At 35.7% G+C, this 20,072-nt stretch overlaps 3 non-coding genes across 3 annotated transcripts; all 3 read left to right on the forward strand.

Moving 5' to 3' along the window:
• Positions 1-4,328: 4,328 nt before the first annotated feature.
• On the forward strand, positions 4,329-4,402 carry TRNAN-GUU (transfer RNA asparagine (anticodon GUU)). Its single transcript has one exon. It is a non-coding gene; the product is annotated as a tRNA-Asn (tRNA).
• A 5,622-nt stretch (positions 4,403-10,024) lies between these two features.
• TRNAN-GUU (transfer RNA asparagine (anticodon GUU)) lies at positions 10,025-10,098 on the forward strand. Its single transcript has one exon. It is a non-coding gene; the product is annotated as a tRNA-Asn (tRNA).
• Positions 10,099-16,781: 6,683 nt separating this feature from the next.
• Positions 16,782-16,855, forward strand: TRNAN-GUU (transfer RNA asparagine (anticodon GUU)). The gene has a single exon. It is a non-coding gene; the product is annotated as a tRNA-Asn (tRNA).
• The last annotated feature ends 3,217 nt before the right edge of the window (positions 16,856-20,072 follow it).

Here is a 20,072-nt window from a genome sequence, read left to right on the forward strand (position 1 = left end):
AAATTTACCAGACATTTGTCTTCATTTTACCTCAATACACAAACTTACATGGAAATTAACAGCTATGACTTTACTAACTCTACATCCATGGCTTTCCAACTAGTGTTAGATAATAATAGAAAGAACTTTACAAATTGAAAACAAGTGATCAGTCCTAAGAAGATATAGAGAATAAGCTAAAAATTCACAGTGACTTTTAGCCAGAAGAATAAGAAAAATTTATTAATATATACCAGATACTGGGATCCACCGGGTTAATTCTGAGAAGTTGATTCAATTATTTAAAAAGGGAGTAAGTTAATCTTGCAACAGTATAGTAACACAAGTTACAGCAGTTGAAATTGGACCCCTAGCAATCCAATATCACTTTTTTATGTAGCATTATGGGGCTACAACAAATTGGTGCAAGTTTGGAGCTACAATAAGTGTGGCTTATAGTCAGTTACTCACAGGAAATGTGGTGTATCAGCTCTTTGAATCAACCCATTAGCCTCAAGTTTGGAGCTACCATAAGTGTGGCTTATAGTCAGTTACTCACATTAAATGTGGTGTATCAGCTCTTTGAATCAACCCCAAATTGTTTGCATGTAATTTTCAAGACAACTATATGTAACTCTGCATTCCTCTGGGGCATCAGAAGAAAATAAAAACAGTGAAGAATTTTGGTCAGGAATGTTATTCTTCACTTGATATATTGCAGCAAATTTTGGTTCCAAAATATTATCTGGAGAATGCGGGCATCGATCCCACTACCTCTCGCATGCTAAGCGAGCACTATACCATTTGAGCTAATTCCCCTTCAATGTTAAAAGCATTTACACCACTCACACCTAGAGGACTGGATTACATTTAGAGATAACATCTCAAAAACATCCGTTAGCCTCAAGTTTAGTGAAATCCCATTATCGTTGGTATTTAGTACCTTAATGATTTCATAAAATGTTTCCTTCTTTATCACCATTGTGTTGGAGACTTTGTGGGGCTGAGGAAACTGTCCCACATCTGGTGGCACTGTCCCAACTTACTTCCATTGTGGACAGAGATACATTGTCTTACTTACCTTCTCATTGGAATATTAATGCCCAACTCCCTGTCATATTCCCTTTTATCTCATTATATTTTTGATATTGTAAGAAATGATCCAAGTTAGAAACTTTTATGCAGTTTAAGTTCAGTTCTGCTGGTTCATCTTCCCTTACTGATAATATCCATTAGAAGCACTTTCACATGTCTCTGTGGCGCAATTGGTTAGCGCGTTCGGCTGTTAACCGAAAGGTTGGTAGCTCAAGACCACCCAGGGACGTGTTTAGTATTTGTTATTTTGTGGTATTAGACAAAATTTACCATGCATTTGTCTTCATTTTACCTCAATACACAAACTTACATGGAAATTAACAGCTATGACTTTACTAACTCTACATCCATGGCTTTCCAGCTAGTGTTAGATAATACTAGAAAGAACTTTACAAATTGAAAACAAGTGATCAGTCCTAAGAAGATATAGAGAATAAGCTAAAAATTCACAGTGACTTTTAGCCAGAAGAATAACAAAAATGTATTAATATATACCAGATACTGGGATCCACTGGGTTAATTCTGAGAAGTTGATTCAATTATTTAAAAAGGGAGTAAGTTAATCTTGCAACAGTATAGTAATACAAGTTTCAGCAGTTGAAATTGGACCCCTAGCAATCCGATATCACTTTTTTATGTAGCATTATGGGGCTACAACAAATTGGTGCAAGTTTGGAGCTACCATAAGTGTGGCTTATAGTCAGTTACTCACAGGAAATGTGGTGTATCAGCTCTTTGAATCAACCCCAAATTGTTTGCATGTAATTTTCAAGACAACTATATGTCACTCCGCATTCCTCTGGGGCATGAGAAGAAAATAAAAACAGTGAAGAATTTTGGTCTGGAATGTTATTCTTCACTTGATATATTGCAGCAAATTTTGGTTGCAAAATCTTATCTGGAGAATGCGGACTGGATTACATTTAGAAATAACATCTCAAAAACTTCCATTAGCCTCAAGTTTAGTGAAATCCCATTATCGTTGGTATTTAGTACCTTAATGATTTCATAAAATGTTTCCTTCTTTATCACCATTGTGTTGGAGACTTTGTGGGGCTGAGGAAACTGTCCCACATCTGGTGGCACTGTCCCAACTAACTTCCATTGTGGACAGAGATACATTGTCTTACTTACCTTCTCATTGGAATTTTAATGCCCAACTCCCTGTCATATTCCCTTTTATCTCATTATATTTCTGATATTCCTAAGTATACCCACAAATTTATAACACATATTTTGAGTGCTACCAAATGCCATATAGCTTTATATTGAAAAAACTCAGTTCCACCATTCTCTATCTTTATTATAAATACAATTTGGCACATCTATCATTGTGAATACATCACCAGAATTTTTCATAACACTGCAAATAAGTTCTCATATACTTGGATCCTTGGACTAACTGAAATCCCCCTATTTCAACCCTTTTATAACTGGATTGATTCGCCCCCATCACGACTAAGATATTTTCACACCCTGACAAAATTCTCAATTTACAGGGTATAATCCTGTTATTTCTTACTTTGCACAAGTTCATATTATAGTGTCCATTTGTAAGAAATGATCCAAGTTACAAACTTTAAAGCAGTTTAAGTTCAGTTCTGCTGGTTCATCTTCGCTTACTGATAATATCCATTAGAAAGCACTTTCACGTGTCTCTGTGGCGAAATTGGTTAGCGTGTTTGGCTGTTAACTGAAAGGTTGGTGGTTCAAGCCCACCCAGGGACGTGTTTAGTATTTGTTATTCTGTGGCAGGAGGATTCTTTATTTGATGAAATTTACCAGACATTTGTCTTCATTTTACCTCAATACACAAACTTACATGGAAATTAACAGCTATGACTTTACTAACTCTACATCCATGGCTTTCCAACTAGTGTTAGATAATAATAGAAAGAACTTTACAAATTGAAAACAAGTGATCAGTCCTAAGAAGATATAGAGAATAAGCTAAAAATTCACAGTGACTTTTAGCCAGAAGAATAAGAAAAATTTATTAATATATACCAGATACTGGGATCCACCGGGTTAATTCTGAGAAGTTGATTCAATTATTTAAAAAGGGAGTAAGTTAATCTTGCAACAGTATAGTAACACAAGTTACAGCAGTTGAAATTGGACCCCTAGCAATCCAATATCACTTTTTTATGTAGCATTATGGGGCTACAACAAATTGGTGCAAGTTTGGAGCTACAATAAGTGTGGCTTATAGTCAGTTACTCACAGGAAATGTGGTGTATCAGCTCTTTGAATCAACCCATTAGCCTCAAGTTTGGAGCTACCATAAGTGTGGCTTATAGTCAGTTACTCACATTAAATGTGGTGTATCAGCTCTTTGAATCAACCCCAAATTGTTTGCATGTAATTTTCAAGACAACTATATGTAACTCTGCATTCCTCTGGGGCATCAGAAGAAAATAAAAACAGTGAAGAATTTTGGTCTGGAATGTTATTCTTCACTTGATATATTGCAGCAAATTTTGGTTGCAAAATCTTATCTGGAGAATGCGGACTGGATTACATTTAGAAATAACATCTCAAAAACTTCCATTAGCCTCAAGTTTAGTGAAATCCCATTATCGTTGGTATTTAGTACCTTAATGATTTCATAAAATGTTTCCTTCTTTATCACCATTGTGTTGGAGACTTTGTGGGGCTGAGGAAACTGTCCCACATCTGGTGGCACTGTCCCAACTAACTTCCATTGTGGACAGAGATACATTGTCTTACTTACCTTCTCATTGGAATTTTAATGCCCAACTCCCTGTCATATTCCCTTTTATCTCATTATATTTCTGATATTCCTAAGTATACCCACAAATTTATAACACATATTTTGAGTGCTACCAAATGCCATATAGCTTTATATTGAAAAAACTCAGTTCCACCATTCTCTATCTTTATTATAAATACAATTTGGCACATCTATCATTGTGAATACATCACCAGAATTTTTCATAACACTGCAAATAAGTTCTCATATACTTGGATCCTTGGACTAACTGAAATCCCCCTATTTCAACCCTTTTATATCTGGATTGATTCGCCCCCATCACGACTAAGATATTTTCACACCCTGACAAAATTCTCAATTTACAGGGTATAATCCTGTTATTTCTTACTTTGCACAAGTTCATATTATAGTGTCCATTTGTAAGAAATGATCCAAGTTAGAAACGTTAAAGCAGTTTAAGTTCAGTTCTGCTGGTTCATCTTCGCTTACTGATAATATCCATTAGAAAGCACTTTCACGTGTCTCTGTGGCGCAATTGGTTAGCGCGTTTGGCTGTTAACTGAAAGGTTGGTGGTTCAAGCCCACCCAGGGACGTGTTTAGTATTTGTTATTCTGTGGCAGGAGGATTCTTTATTTGATGAAATTTACCTGGCATTTGTCTTCATTTTACCTCAATACACAAACTTACATGGAAATTTACAGCTATGACTTTACTAACTCTACATCCATGGCTTTCCAACTAGTGTTAGATAATAATAGAAAGAACTTTACAAATTGAAAACAAGTGATCAGTCCTAAGAAGATATAGAGAATAAGCTAAAAATTCACAGTGACTTTTAGCCAGAAGAATAAGAAAAATTTATTAATATATACCAGATACTGGGATCCACCGGGTTAATTCTGAGAAGTTGATTCAATTATTTAAAAAGGGAGTAAGTTAATCTTGCAACAGTATAGTAACACAAGTTACAGCAGTTGAAATTGGACCCCTAGCAATCCAATATCACTTTTTATGTAGCATTATGGGGCTACAACAAATTGGTGCAAGTTTGGAGCTACAATAAGTGTTGCTTATAGTCAGTTACTCACAGGAAATGTGGTGTATCAGCTCTTTGAATCAACCCATTAGCCTCAAGTTTGGAGCTACCATAAGTGTGGCTTATAGTCAGTTACTCACATTAAATGTGGTGTATCAGCTCTTTGAATCAACCCCAAATTGTTTGCATGTAATTTTCAAGACAACTATATGTAACTCTGCATTCCTCTGGTGCATCAGAAGAAAATAAAAACAGTGAAGAATTTTGGTCAGGAATGATATTCTTCACTTGATATATTGCAGCAAATTTTGGTTTCAAAATATTATCTGGAGAATGCGGGCATCGATCCCACTACCTCTCACATGCTAAGCGAGCACTCTACCATTTGAGGTAATTCCACTTTGATGTTAAAAGCATTTACACCACTCACACCAAGAGGACTGGATTACATTTAGAGATAACATCTCAAAAACATCCATTAGCTTCAAGTTTAGTGAAATCCCATTATCGTTGGTATTTAGTACCTTAATGATTTCATAAAATGTTTCCTTCTTTATCACCATTGTGTTGGAGACTTTGTGGGGCTGAGGAAACTGTCCCACATCTGGTGGCACTGTAGCAACTTACTTCCATTGTGGACAGAGATACATTGTCTTACTTACCTTCTCATTGGAATTTTAATGCCCAACTCCCTGTCATATTCCCTTTTATCTCATTATATTTTTGATATTGTAAGAAATGATCCAAGTTAGAAACTTTTATGCAGTTTAAGTTTAGTTCTGCTGGTTCATCTTCCCTTACTGATAATATCCATTAGAAAGCACTTTCACATGTCTCTGTGGCGCAATTGGTTAGCGCGTTCGGCTGTTAACCGAAAGGTTGGTAGCTCAAGACCACCCAGGGACGTGTTTAGTATTTGTTATTTTGTGGTATTAGACAAAATTTACCAGGCATTTGTCTTCATTTTACCTCAATACACAAACTTACATGGAAATTAACAGCTATGACTTTACTAACTCTACATCCATGGCTTTCCAGCTAGTGTTAGATAATACTAGAAAGAACTTTACAAATTGAAAACAAGTGATCAGTCCTAAGAAGATATAGAGAATAAGCTAAAAATTCACAGTGACTTTTAGCCAGAAGAATAAGAAAAATGTATTAATATATACCAGATACTGGGATCCACTGGGTTAATTCTGAGAAGTTGATTCAATTATTTAAAAAGGGAGTAAGTTAATCTTGCAACAGTATAGTAATACAAGTTTCAGCAGTTGAAATTGGACCCCTAGCAATCCGATATCACTTTTTTATGTAGCATTATGGGGCTACAACAAATTGGTGCAAGTTAGGAGCTACCATAAGTGTGGCTTATAGTCAGTTACTCACAGGAAATGTGGTGTATCAGCTCTTTGAATCAACCCCAAATTGTTTGCATGTAATTTTCAAGACAACTATATGTCACTCCGCATTCCTCTGGGGCATCAGAAGAAAATAAAAACAGTAAAGAATTTTGGTCTGGAATGTTATTCTTCACTTGATATATTGCAGCAAATTTTGGTTGCAAAATCTTATCTGGAGAATGCGGACTGGATTACATTTAGAAATAACATCTCAAAAACTTCCATTAGCCTCAAGTTTAGTGAAATCCCATTATCGTTGGTATTTAGTACCTTAATGATTTCATAAAATGTTTCCTTCTTTATCACCATTGTGTTGGAGACTTTGTGGGGCTGAGGAAACTGTCCCACATCTGGTGGCACTGTCCCAACTAACTTCCATTGTGGACAGAGATACATTGTCTTACTTACCTTCTCATTGGAATTTTAATGCCCAACTCCCTGTCATATTCCCTTTTATCTCATTATATTTCTGATATTCCTAAGTATACCCACAAATTTATAACACATATTTTGAGTGCTACCAAATGCCATATAGCTTTATATTGAAAAAACTCAGTTCCACCATTCTCTATCTTTATTATAAATACAATTTGGCACATCTATCATTGTGAATACATCACCAGAATTTTTCATAACACTGCAAATAAGTTCTCATATACTTGGATCCTTGGACTAACTGAAATCCCCCTATTTCAACCCTTTTATAACTGGATTGATTCGCCCCCATCACGACTAAGATATTTTCACACCCTGACAAAATTCTCAATTTACAGGGTATAATCCTGTTATTTCTTACTTTGCACAAGTTCATATTATAGTGTCCATTTGTAAGAAATGATCCAAGTTACAAACTTTAAAGCAGTTTAAGTTCAGTTCTGCTGGTTCATCTTCGCTTACTGATAATATCCATTAGAAAGCACTTTCATGTGTCTATGTGGCGAAATTGGTTAGAGCGTTTGGCTGTTAACTGAAAGGTTGGTGGTTCAAGCCCACCCAGGGACGTGTTTAGTATTTGTTATTCTGTGGCAGGAGGATTCTTTATTTGATGAAATTTACCAGACATTTGTCTTCATTTTACCTCAATACACAAACTTACATGGAAATTAACAGCTATGACTTTACTAACTCTACATCCATGGCTTTCCAACTAGTGTTAGATAATAATAGAAAGAACTTTACAAATTGAAAACAAGTGATCAGTCCTAAGAAGATATAGAGAATAAGCTAAAAATTCACAGTGACTTTTAGCCAGAAGAATAAGAAAAATTTATTAATATATACCAGATACTGGGATCCACCGGGTTAATTCTGAGAAGTTGATTCAATTATTTAAAAAGGGAGTAAGTTAATCTTGCAACAGTATAGTAACACAAGTTACAGCAGTTGAAATTGGACCCCTAGCAATCCAATATCACTTTTTATGTAGCATTATGGGGCTACAACAAATTGGTGCAAGTTTGGAGCTACAATAAGTGTTGCTTATAGTCAGTTACTCACAGGAAATGTGGTGTATCAGCTCTTTGAATCAACCCATTAGCCTCAAGTTTGGAGCTACCATAAGTGTGGCTTATAGTCAGTTACTCACATTAAATGTGGTGTATCAGCTCTTTGAATCAACCCCAAATTGTTTGCATGTAATTTTCAAGACAACTATATGTAACTCTGCATTCCTCTGGTGCATCAGAAGAAAATAAAAACAGTGAAGAATTTTGGTCAGGAATGATATTCTTCACTTGATATATTGCAGCAAATTTTGGTTTCAAAATATTATCTGGAGAATGCGGGCATCGATCCCACTACCTCTCACATGCTAAGCGAGCACTCTACCATTTGAGGTAATTCCACTTTGATGTTAAAAGCATTTACACCACTCACACCAAGAGGACTGGATTACATTTAGAGATAACATCTCAAAAACATCCATTAGCTTCAAGTTTAGTGAAATCCCATTATCGTTGGTATTTAGTACCTTAATGATTTCATAAAATGTTTCCTTCTTTATCACCATTGTGTTGGAGACTTTGTGGGGCTGAGGAAACTGTCCCACATCTGGTGGCACTGTAGCAACTTACTTCCATTGTGGACAGAGATACATTGTCTTACTTACCTTCTCATTGGAATTTTAATGCCCAACTCCCTGTCATATTCCCTTTTATCTCATTATATTTTTGATATTGTAAGAAATGATCCAAGTTAGAAACTTTTATGCAGTTTAAGTTTAGTTCTGCTGGTTCATCTTCCCTTACTGATAATATCCATTAGAAAGCACTTTCACATGTCTCTGTGGCGCAATTGGTTAGCGCGTTCGGCTGTTAACCGAAAGGTTGGTAGCTCAAGACCACCCAGGGACGTGTTTAGTATTTGTTATTTTGTGGTATTAGACAAAATTTACCAGGCATTTGTCTTCATTTTACCTCAATACACAAACTTACATGGAAATTAACAGCTATGACTTTACTAACTCTACATCCATGGCTTTCCAGCTAGTGTTAGATAATACTAGAAAGAACTTTACAAATTGAAAACAAGTGATCAGTCCTAAGAAGATATAGAGAATAAGCTAAAAATTCACAGTGACTTTTAGCCAGAAGAATAAGAAAAATGTATTAATATATACCAGATACTGGGATCCACTGGGTTAATTCTGAGAAGTTGATTCAATTATTTAAAAAGGGAGTAAGTTAATCTTGCAACAGTATAGTAATACAAGTTTCAGCAGTTGAAATTGGACCCCTAGCAATCCGATATCACTTTTTTATGTAGCATTATGGGGCTACAACAAATTGGTGCAAGTTAGGAGCTACCATAAGTGTGGCTTATAGTCAGTTACTCACAGGAAATGTGGTGTATCAGCTCTTTGAATCAACCCCAAATTGTTTGCATGTAATTTTCAAGACAACTATATGTCACTCCGCATTCCTCTGGGGCATCAGAAGAAAATAAAAACAGTGAAGAATTTTGGTCAGGAATGTTATTCTTCACTTGATATATTGCAGCAAATTTTGGTTGCAAAATCTTATCTGGAGAATGCGGACTGGATTACATTTAGAAATAACATCTCAAAAACTTCCATTAGCCTCAAGTTTAGTGAAATCCCATTATCGTTGGTATTTAGTACCTTAATGATTTCATAAAATGTTTCCTTCTTTATCACCATTGTGTTGGAGACTTTGTGGGGCTGAGGAAACTGTCCCACATCTGGTGGCACTGTCCCAACTAACTTCCATTGTGGACAGAGATACATTGTCTTACTTACCTTCTCATTGGAATTTTAATGCCCAACTCCCTGTCATATTCCCTTTTATTTCATTATATTTCTGATATTCCTAAGTATACCCACAAATTTATAACACATATTTTGAGTGCTACCAAATGCCATATAGCTTTATATTGAAAAAACTCAGTTCCACCATTCTCTATCTTTATTATAAATACAATTTGGCACATCTATCATTGTGAATACATCACCAGAATTTTTCATAACACTGCAAATAAGTTCTCATATACTTGGATCCTTGGACTAACTGAAATCCCCCTATTTCAACCCTTTTATAACTGGATTGATTCGCCCCCATCACAACTAAGATATTTTCACACCCTGACAAAATTCTCAATTTACAGGGTATAATCCTGTTATTTCTTACTTTGCACAAGTTCATATTATAGTGTCCATTTGTAAGAAATGATCCAAGTTAGAAACTTTTAAGCAGTTTAAGTTCAGTTCTGCTGGTTCATCTTTGCTTACTGATAATATCCATTAGAAAGCACTTTCAAGTGTCTCTGTGGCGCAATTGGTTAGCGCGTTTGGCTGTTAACTGAAAGGTTGGTGGTTCAAGCCCACCCAGGGACGTGTTTAGTATTTGTTATTCTGTGGCAGGAGGATTCTTTATTTGAAGAAATTTACCTGGCATTTGTCTTCATTTTACCTCAATACACAAACTTACATGGAAATTAAAAGCTATGACTTTACTAACTCTACATCCATGGCTTTCCAGCTAGTGTTAGATAATACTAGAAATAACTTTACAAATTGAAAACAAGTGATCAGTCCTAAGAAGATATAGAGAATAAGCTAAAAATTCACAGTGACTTTTAGCCGGAAGAATAAGAAAAAATGTATTAATATATACCAGATACTGGTATCCACCGGGTTAATTCTGAGAAGTTGATTCAATTATTTACAAAGGGGGTAAGTTAACCTTGCAACAGTATAGTGACACCAGTTACAGCAGTTGAAATTGGACGACTAGCAACCCGATATCACTTTTTTATACAGCATATGGTGCTACAACAAATTGGTGCAAGTTTGGAGCTACCATAAGTGTGGCTTATAGTCAGTTACTCACATTAAATGTGGTGTATCAGCTCTTTGAATCAACCCCAAATTGTTTGCATGTCATTTTCAAGACAACTATATGTAACTCTGCATTCCTCTGGGGCATCAGAAGAAAATAAAAACAGTGAAGAATTTTGGTCAGGAATGTTATTCTTCACTTGATATATTGCAGCAAATTTTGGTTCCAAAATATTATCTGGAGAATGCGGGCATCGATCCCACTACCTCTCGCATGCTAAGCGAGCACTATACCATTTGAGCTAATTCCCCTTCAATGTTAAAAGCGTTTACACCACTCACACCTAGAGGACTGGATTACATTTAGAGATAACATCTCAAAAACATCCGTTAGCCTCAAGTTTAGTGAAATCCCATTATCGTTGGTATTTAGTACCTTAATGATTTCATAAAATGTTTCCTTCTTTATCACCATTGTGTTGGAGACTTTGTGGGGCTGAGGAAACTGTCCCACATCTGGTGGCACTGTCCCAACTTACTTCCATTGTGGACAGAGATACATTGTCTTACTTACCTTCTCATTGGAATTTTAATGCCCAACTCCCTGTCATATTCCCTTTTATCTCATTATATTTTTGATATTGTAAGAAATGATCCAAGTTAGAAACTTTTAACCAGTTTTAGTTCAGTTCTGCTGGTTCATCTTCCCTTTCTGATAATATCCATTAGAAAGCACTTTCACGTGTCTCTGTGGCGCAATTGGTTAGCGCGTTCGGCTGTTAACCGAAAGGTTGGTAGCTCAAGACCACCCAGGGACGTGTTTAGTATTTGTTATTTTGTGGTATTAGACAAAATTTACCATGCATTTGTCTTCATTTTACCTCAATACACAAACTTACATGGAAATTAACAGCTATGACTTTACTAACTCTACATCCATGGCTTTCCAGCTAGTGTTAGATAATACTAGAAAGAACTTTACAAATTGAAAACAAGTGATCAGTCCTAAGAAGATATAGAGAATAAGCTAAAAATTCACAGTGACTTTTAGCCAGAAGAATAAGAAAAATGTATTAATATATACCAGATACTGGGATCCACTGGGTTAATTCTGAGAAGTTGATTCAATTATTTAAAAAGGGAGTAAGTTAATCTTGCAACAGTATAGTAATACAAGTTTCAGCAGTTGAAATTGGACCCCTAGCAATCCGATATCACTTTTTTATGTAGCATTATGGGGCTACAACAAATTGGTGCAAGTTTGGAGCTACCATAAGTGTGGCTTATAGTCAGTTACTCACAGGAAATGTGGTGTATCAGCTCTTTGAATCAACCCCAAATTGTTTGCATGTAATTTTCAAGACAACTATATGTCACTCCGCATTCCTCTGGGGCATCAGAAGAAAATAAAAACAGTGAAGAATTTGGTCTGGAATGTTATTCTTCACTTGATATATTGCAGCAAATTTTGGTTGCAAAATCTTATCTGGAGAATGCGGACTGGATTACATTTAGAAATAACATCTCAAAAACTTCCATTAGCCTCAAGTTTAGTGAAATCCCATTATCGTTGGTGTTTAGTACCTTAATGATTTCATAAAATGTTTCCTTCTTTATCACCATTGTGTTGGAGACTTTGTGGGGCTGAGGAAACTGTCCCACATCTGGTGGCACTGTCCCAACTTACTTCCATTGTGGACAGAGATACATTGTCTTACTTACCTTCTCATTGGAATTTTAATGCCCAACTCCCTGTCATATTCCCTTTTATCTCATTATATTTTTGATATTGTAAGAAATGATCCAAGTTAGAAACTTTTAACCAGTTTTAGTTCAGTTCTGCTGGTTCATCTTCCCTTACTGATAATATCCATTAGAAAGCACTTTCACGTGTCTCTGTGGCGCAATTGGTTAGCGCGTTCGGCTGTTAACCGAAAGGTTGGTAGCTCAAGACCACCCAGGGACGTGTTTAGTATTTGTTATTTTGTGGTATTAGACAAAATTTACCATGCATTTGTCTTCATTTTACCTCAATACACAAACTTACATGGAAATTAACAGCTATGACTTTACTAACTCTACATCCATGGCTTTCCAGCTAGTGTTAGATAATACTAGAAAGAACTTTACAAATTGAAAACAAGTGATCAGTCCTAAGAAGATATAGAGAATAAGCTAAAAATTCACAGTGACTTTTAGCCAGAAGAATAAGAAAAATGTATTAATATATACCAGATACTGGGATCCACTGGGTTAATTCTGAGAAGTTGATTCAATTATTTAAAAAGGGAGTAAGTTAATCTTGCAACAGTATAGTAATACAAGTTTCAGCAGTTGAAATTGGACCCCTAGCAATCCGATATCACTTTTTTATGTAGCATTATGGGGCTACAACAAATTGGTGCAAGTTTGGAGCTACCATAAGTGTGGCTTATAGTCAGTTACTCACAGGAAATGTGGTGTATCAGCTCTTTGAATCAACCCCAAATTGTTTGCATGTAATTTTCAAGACAACTATATGTCACTCCGCATTCCTCTGGGGCATCAGAAGAAAATAAAAACAGTGAAGAATTTTGGTCTGGAATGTTATTCTTCACTTGATATATTGCAGCAAATTTTGGTTGCAAAATCTTATCTGGAGAATGCGGACTGGATTACATTTAGAAATAACATCTCAAAAACTTCCATTAGCCTCAAGTTTAGTGAAATCCCATTATCGTTGTTATTTAGTACCTTAATGATTTCATAAAATGTTTCCTTCTTTATCCCCATTGTGTTGGAGACTTTGTGGGGCTGAGGAAACTGTCCCACATCTGGTGGCACTGTCCCAACTAACTTCCATTGTGGACAGAGATACATTGTCTTACTTACCTTCTCATTGGAATTTTAATGCCCAACTCCCTGTCATATTCCCTTTTATCTCATTATATTTCTGATATTCCTAAGTATACCCACAAATTTATAACACATATTTTGAGTGCTACCAAATGCCATATAGCTTTATATTGAAAAAACTCAGTTCCACCATTCTCTATCTTTATTATAAATACAATTTGGCACATCTATCATTGTGAATACATCACCAGAATTTTTCATAACACTGCAAATAAGTTCTCATATACTTGGATCCTTGGACTAACTGAAATCCCCCTATTTCAACCCTTTTATAACTGGATTGATTCGCCCCCATCACGACTAAGATATTTTCACACCCTGACAAAATTCTCAATTTACAGGGTATAATCCTGTTATTTCTTACTTTGCACAAGTTCATATTATAGTGTCCATTTGTAAGAAATGATCCAAGTTACAAACTTTAAAGCAGTTTAAGTTCAGTTCTGCTGGTTCATCTTCGCTTACTGATAATATCCATTAGAAAGCACTTTCACATGTCTCTGTGGCGAAATTGGTTAGCGCGTTTGGCTGTTAACTGAAAGGTTGGTGGTTCAAGCCCACCCAGGGACGTGTTTAGTATTTGTTATTCTGTGGCAGGAGGATTCTTTATTTGATGAAATTTACCAGACATTTGTCTTCATTTTACCTCAATACACAAACTTACATGGAAATTAACAGCTATGACTTTACTAACTCTACATCCATGGCTTTCCAACTAGTGTTAGATAATAATAGAAAGAACTTTACAAATTGAAAACAAGTGATCAGTCCTAAGAAGATATAGAGAATAAGCTAAAAATTCACAGTGACTTTTAGCCAGAAGAATAAGAAAAATTTATTAATATATACCAGATACTGGGATATATCGGGTTAATTCTGAGAAGTTGATTCAATTATTTAAAAAGGGAGTAAGTTAATCTTGCAACAGTATAGTAACACAAGTTACAGCAGTTGAAATTGGACCCCTAGCAATCCAATATCACTTTTTTATGTAGCATTATGGGGCTACAACAAATTGGTGCAAGTTTGGAGCTACAATAAGTGTGGCTTATAGTCAGTTACTCACAGGAAATGTGGTGTATCAGCTCTTTGAATCAACCCATTAGCCTCAAGTTTGGAGCTACCATAAGTGTGGCTTATAGTCAGTTACTCACATTAAATGTGGTGTATCAGCTCTTTGAATCAACCCCAAATTGTTTGCATGTAATTTTCAAGACAACTATATGTAACTCTGCATTCCTCTGGGGCATCAGAAGAAAATAAAAACAGTGAAGAATTTTGGTCAGGAATGTTATTCTTCACTTGATATATTGCAGCAAATTTTGGTTCCAAAATATTATCTGGAGAATGCGGGCATCGATCCCACTACCTCTCGCATGCTAAGCGAGCACTATACCATTTGAGCTAATTCCCCTTCGATGTTAAAAGCATTTACACCACTCACACCTAGAGGACTGGATTACATTTAGAGATAACATCTCAAAAACATCCGTTAGCCTCAAGTTTAGTGAAATCCCATTATCGTTGGTATTTAGTACCTTAATGATTTCATAAAATGTTTCCTTCTTTATCACCATTGTGTTGGAGACTTTGTGGGGCTGAGGAAACTGTCCCACATCTGGTGGCACTGTCCCAACTTACTTCCATTGTGGACAGAGATACATTGTCTTACTTACCTTCTCATTGGAATTTTAATGCCCAACTCCCTGTCATATTCCCTTTTATCTCATTATATTTTTGATATTGTAAGAAATGATCCAAGTTAGAAACTTTTATGCAGTTTAAGTTCAGTTCTGCTGGTTCATCTTCCCTTACTGATAATATCCATTAGAAGCACTTTCACATGTCTCTGTGGCGCAATTGGTTAGCGCGTTCGGCTGTTAACCGAAAGGTTGGTAACTCAAGACCACCCAGGGACGTGTTTAGTATTTGTTATTTTGTGGTATTAGACAAAATTTACCAGGCATTTGTCTTCATTTTACCTCAATACACAAACTTACATGGAAATTAACAGCTATGACTTTACTAACTCTACATCCATGGCTTTCCAGCTAGTGTTAGATAATACTAGAAAGAACTTTACAAATTGAAAACAAGTGATCAGTCCTAAGAAGATATAGAGAATAAGCTAAAAATTCACAGTGACTTTTAGCCAGAAGAATAAGAAAAATGTATTAATATATACCAGATACTGGGATCCACTGGGTTAATTCTGAGAAGTTGATTCAATTATTTAAAAAGGGAGTAAGTTAATCTTGCAACAGTATAGTAATACAAGTTTCAGCAGTTGAAATTGGACCCCTAGCAATCCGATATCACTTTTTTATGTAGCATTATGGGGCTACAACAAATTGGTGCAAGTTTGGAGCTACCATAAGTGTGGCTTATAGTCAGTTACTCACAGGAAATGTGGTGTATCAGCTCTTTGAATCAACCCCAAATTGTTTGCATGTAATTTTCAAGACAACTATATGTCACTCCGCATTCCTCTGGGGCATGAGAAGAAAATAAAAACAGTGAAGAATTTTGGTCTGGAATGTTATTCTTCACTTGATATATTGCAGCAAATTTTGGTTGCAAAATCTTATCTGGAGAATGCGGACTGGATTACATTTAGAAATAACATCTCAAAAACTTCCATTAGCCTCAAGTTTAGTGAAATCCCATTATCGTTGGTATTTAGTACCTTAATGATTTCAGAAAATGTTTCCTTCTTTATCACCATTGTGTTGGAGACTTTGTGGGGCTGAGGAAACTGTCCCACATCTTGTGGCACTGTCCCAACTAACTTCCATTGTGGACAGAGATACATTGTCTTACTTACCTTCTCATTGGAATTTTAATGCCCAACTCCCTGTCATATTCCCTTTTATCTCATTATATTTCTGATATTCCTAAGTATACCCACAAATTTATAACACATATTTTGAGTGCTACCAAATGCCATATAGCTTTATATTGAAAAAACTCAGTTCCACCATTCTCTATCTTTATTATAAATACAATTTGGCACATCTATCATTGTGAATACATCACCAGAATTTTTCATAACACTGCAAATAAGTTCTCATATACTTGGATCCTTGGACTAACTGAAATCCCCCTATTTCAACCCTTTTATAACTGGATTGATTCGCCCCCATCACAACTAAGATATTTTCACACCCTGACAAAATTCTCAATTTACAGGGTATAATCCTGTTATTTCTTACTTTGCACAAGTTCATATTATAGTGTCCATTTGTAAGAAATGATCCAAGTTAGAAACTTTTAAGCAGTTTAAGTTCAGTTCTGCTGGTTCATCTTTGCTTACTGATAATATCCATTAGAAAGCACTTTCAAGTGTCTCTGTGGCGCAATTGGTTAGCGCGTTTGGCTGTTAACTGAAAGGTTGGTGGTTCAAGCCCACCCAGGGACGTGTTTAGTATTTGTTATTCTGTGGCAGGAGGATTCTTTATTTGAAGAAATTTACCTGGCATTTGTCTTCATTTTACCTCAATACACAAACTTACATGGAAATTAAAAGCTATGACTTTACTAACTCTACATCCATGGCTTTCCAGCTAGTGTTAGATAATACTAGAAATAACTTTACAAATTGAAAACAAGTGATCAGTCCTAAGAAGATATAGAGAATAAGCTAAAAATTCACAGTGACTTTTAGCCGGAAGAATAAGAAAAAATGTATTAATATATACCAGATACTGGGATCCACCGGGTTAATTCTGAGAAGTTGATTCAATTATTTACAAAGGGGGTAAGTTAACCTTGCAACAGTATAGTGACACCAGTTACAGCAGTTGAAATTGGACGACTAGCAACCCGATATCACTTTTTTATACAGCATATGGTGCTACAACAAATTGGTGCAAGTTTGGAGCTACCATAAGTGTGGCTTATAGTCAGTTACTCAAATTAAATGTGGTGTATCAGCTCTTTGAATCAACCCCAAATTGTTTGCATGTAATTTTCAAGACAACTATATGTAACTCTGCATTCCTCTGGGGCATCAGAAGAAAATAAAAACAGTGAAGAATTTTGGTCAGGAATGTTATTCTTCACTTGATATATTGCAGCAAATTTTGGTTCCAAAATATTATCTGGAGAATGCGGGCATCGATCCCACTACCTCTCGCATGCTAAGCGAGCACTATACCATTTGAGCTAATTCCCCTTCAATGTTAAAAGCATTTACACCACTCACACCTAGAGGACTGGATTACATTTAGAGATAACATCTCAAAAACATCCGTTAGCCTCAAGTTTAGTGAAATCCCATTATCGTTGGTGTTTAGTACATTAATGATTTCATAAAATGTTTCCTTCTTTATCACCATTGTGTTGGAGACTTTGTGGGGCTGAGGAAACTGTCCCACATCTGGTGGCACTGTCCCAACTTACTTCCATTGTGGACAGAGATACATTGTCTTACTTACCTTCTCATTAGAATTTTAATGCCCAACTCCCTGTCATATTCCCTTTTATCTCATTATATTTTTGATATTGTAAGAAATGATCCAAGTTAGAAACTTTTAACCAGTTTTAGTTCAGTTCTGCTGGTTCATCTTCCCTTACTGATAATATCCATTAGAAAGCACTTTCACGTGTCTCTGTGGCGCAATTGGTTAGCGCGTTCGGCTGTTAACCGAAAGGTTGGTAGCTCAAGACCACCCAGGGACGTGTTTAGTATTTGTTATTTTGTGGTATTAGACAAAATTTACCATGCATTTGTCTTCATTTTACCTCAATACACAAACTTACATGGAAATTAACAGCTATGACTTTACTAACTCTACATCCATGGCTTTCCAGCTAGTGTTAGATAATACTAGAAAGAACTTTACAAATTGAAAACAAGTGATCAGTCCTAAGAAGATATAGAGAATAAGCTAAAAATTCACAGTGACTTTTAGCCAGAAGAATAAGAAAAATGTATTAATATATACCAGATACTGGGATCCACTGGGTTAATTCTGAGAAGTTGATTCAATTATTTAAAAAGGGAGTAAGTTAATCTTGCAACAGTATAGTAATACAAGTTTCAGCAGTTGAAATTGGACCCCTAGCAATCCGATATCACTTTTTTATGTAGCATTATGGGGCTACAACAAATTGGTGCAAGTTTGGAGCTACCATAAGTGTGGCTTATAGTCAGTTACTCACAGGAAATGTGGTGTATCAGCTCTTTGAATCAACCCCAAATTGTTTGCATGTAATTTTCAAGACAACTATATGTCACTCCGCATTCCTCTGGGGCATCAGAAAAAAATAAAAACAGTGAAGAATTTTGGTCTGGAATGTTATTCTTCACTTGATATATTGCAGCAAATTTTGGTTGCAAAATCTTATCTGGAGAATGCGGACTGGATTACATTTAGAAATAACATCTCAAAAACTTCCATTAGCCTCAAGTTTAGTGAAATCCCATTATCGTTGGTATTTAGTACCTTAATGATTTCATAAAATGTTTCCTTCTTTATCACCATTGTGTTGGAGACTTTGTGGGGCTGAGGAAACTGTCCCACATCTGGTGGCACTGTCCCAACTAACTTCCATTGTGGACAGAGATACATTGTCTTACTTACCTTCTCATTGGAATTTTAATGCCCAACTCCCTGTCATATTCCCTTTTATCTCATTATATTTCTGATATTCCTAAGTATACCCACAAATTTATAACACATATTTTGAGTGCTACCAAATGCCATATAGCTTTATATTGAAAAAACTCAGTTCCACCATTCTCTATCTTTATTATAAATACAATTTGGCACATCTATCATTGTGAATACATCACTAGAATTATTCATAACACTGCAAATAAGTTCTCATATACTTGGATCCTTGGACTAACTGAAATCCCCCTATTTCAACCTTTTTATAACTGGATTGATTCGCCCCCCATCACGACTAAGATATTTTCACACCCTGACAAAATTCTCAATTTACAGGGTATAATCCTGTTATTTCTTACTTTGCACAAGTTCATATTATAGTGTCCATTTGTAAGAAATGATCCAAGTTAGAAACTTTTAAGCAGTTTAAGTTCAGTTCTGCTGGTTCATCTTCACTTACTGATAATATCCATTAGAAAGCACTTTCACGTGTCTCTGTGGCGAAATTGGTTAGCGCGTTTGGCTGTTAACTGAAAGGTTGGTGGTTCAAGCCCACCCAGGGACGTGTTTAGTATTTGTTATTCTGTGGCAGGAGGATTCTTTATTTGATGAAATTTACCTGGCATTTGTCTTCATTTTACCTCAATACACAAACTTACATGGAAATTAAAAGCTATGACTTTACTAACTCTACATCCATGGCTTTCCAGCTAGTGTTAGATAATACTAGAAAGAACTTTACAAATTGAAAACAAGTGATCAGTCCTAAGAAGATATAGAGAATAAGCTAAAAATTCACAGTGACTTTTAACCAGAAGAATAAGAAAAATGTATTAATATATACCAGATACTGGGATCCACTGGGTTAATTCTGAGAAGTTGATTCAATTATTTAAAAAGGGAGTAAGTTAATCTTGCAACAGTATAGTAATACAAGTTTCAGCAGTTGAAATTGGACCCCTAGCAATCCGATATCACTTTTTTATGTAGCATTATGGGGCTACAACAAATTGGTGCAAG

Source organism: Taudactylus pleione, unplaced genomic scaffold (genome assembly GCF_031769625.1).
Source record: "Taudactylus pleione unplaced genomic scaffold, aTauple2 ptg001569l, whole genome shotgun sequence".
Classification (NCBI taxonomy): Eukaryota; Metazoa; Chordata; class Amphibia; order Anura; family Myobatrachidae; genus Taudactylus; species Taudactylus pleione.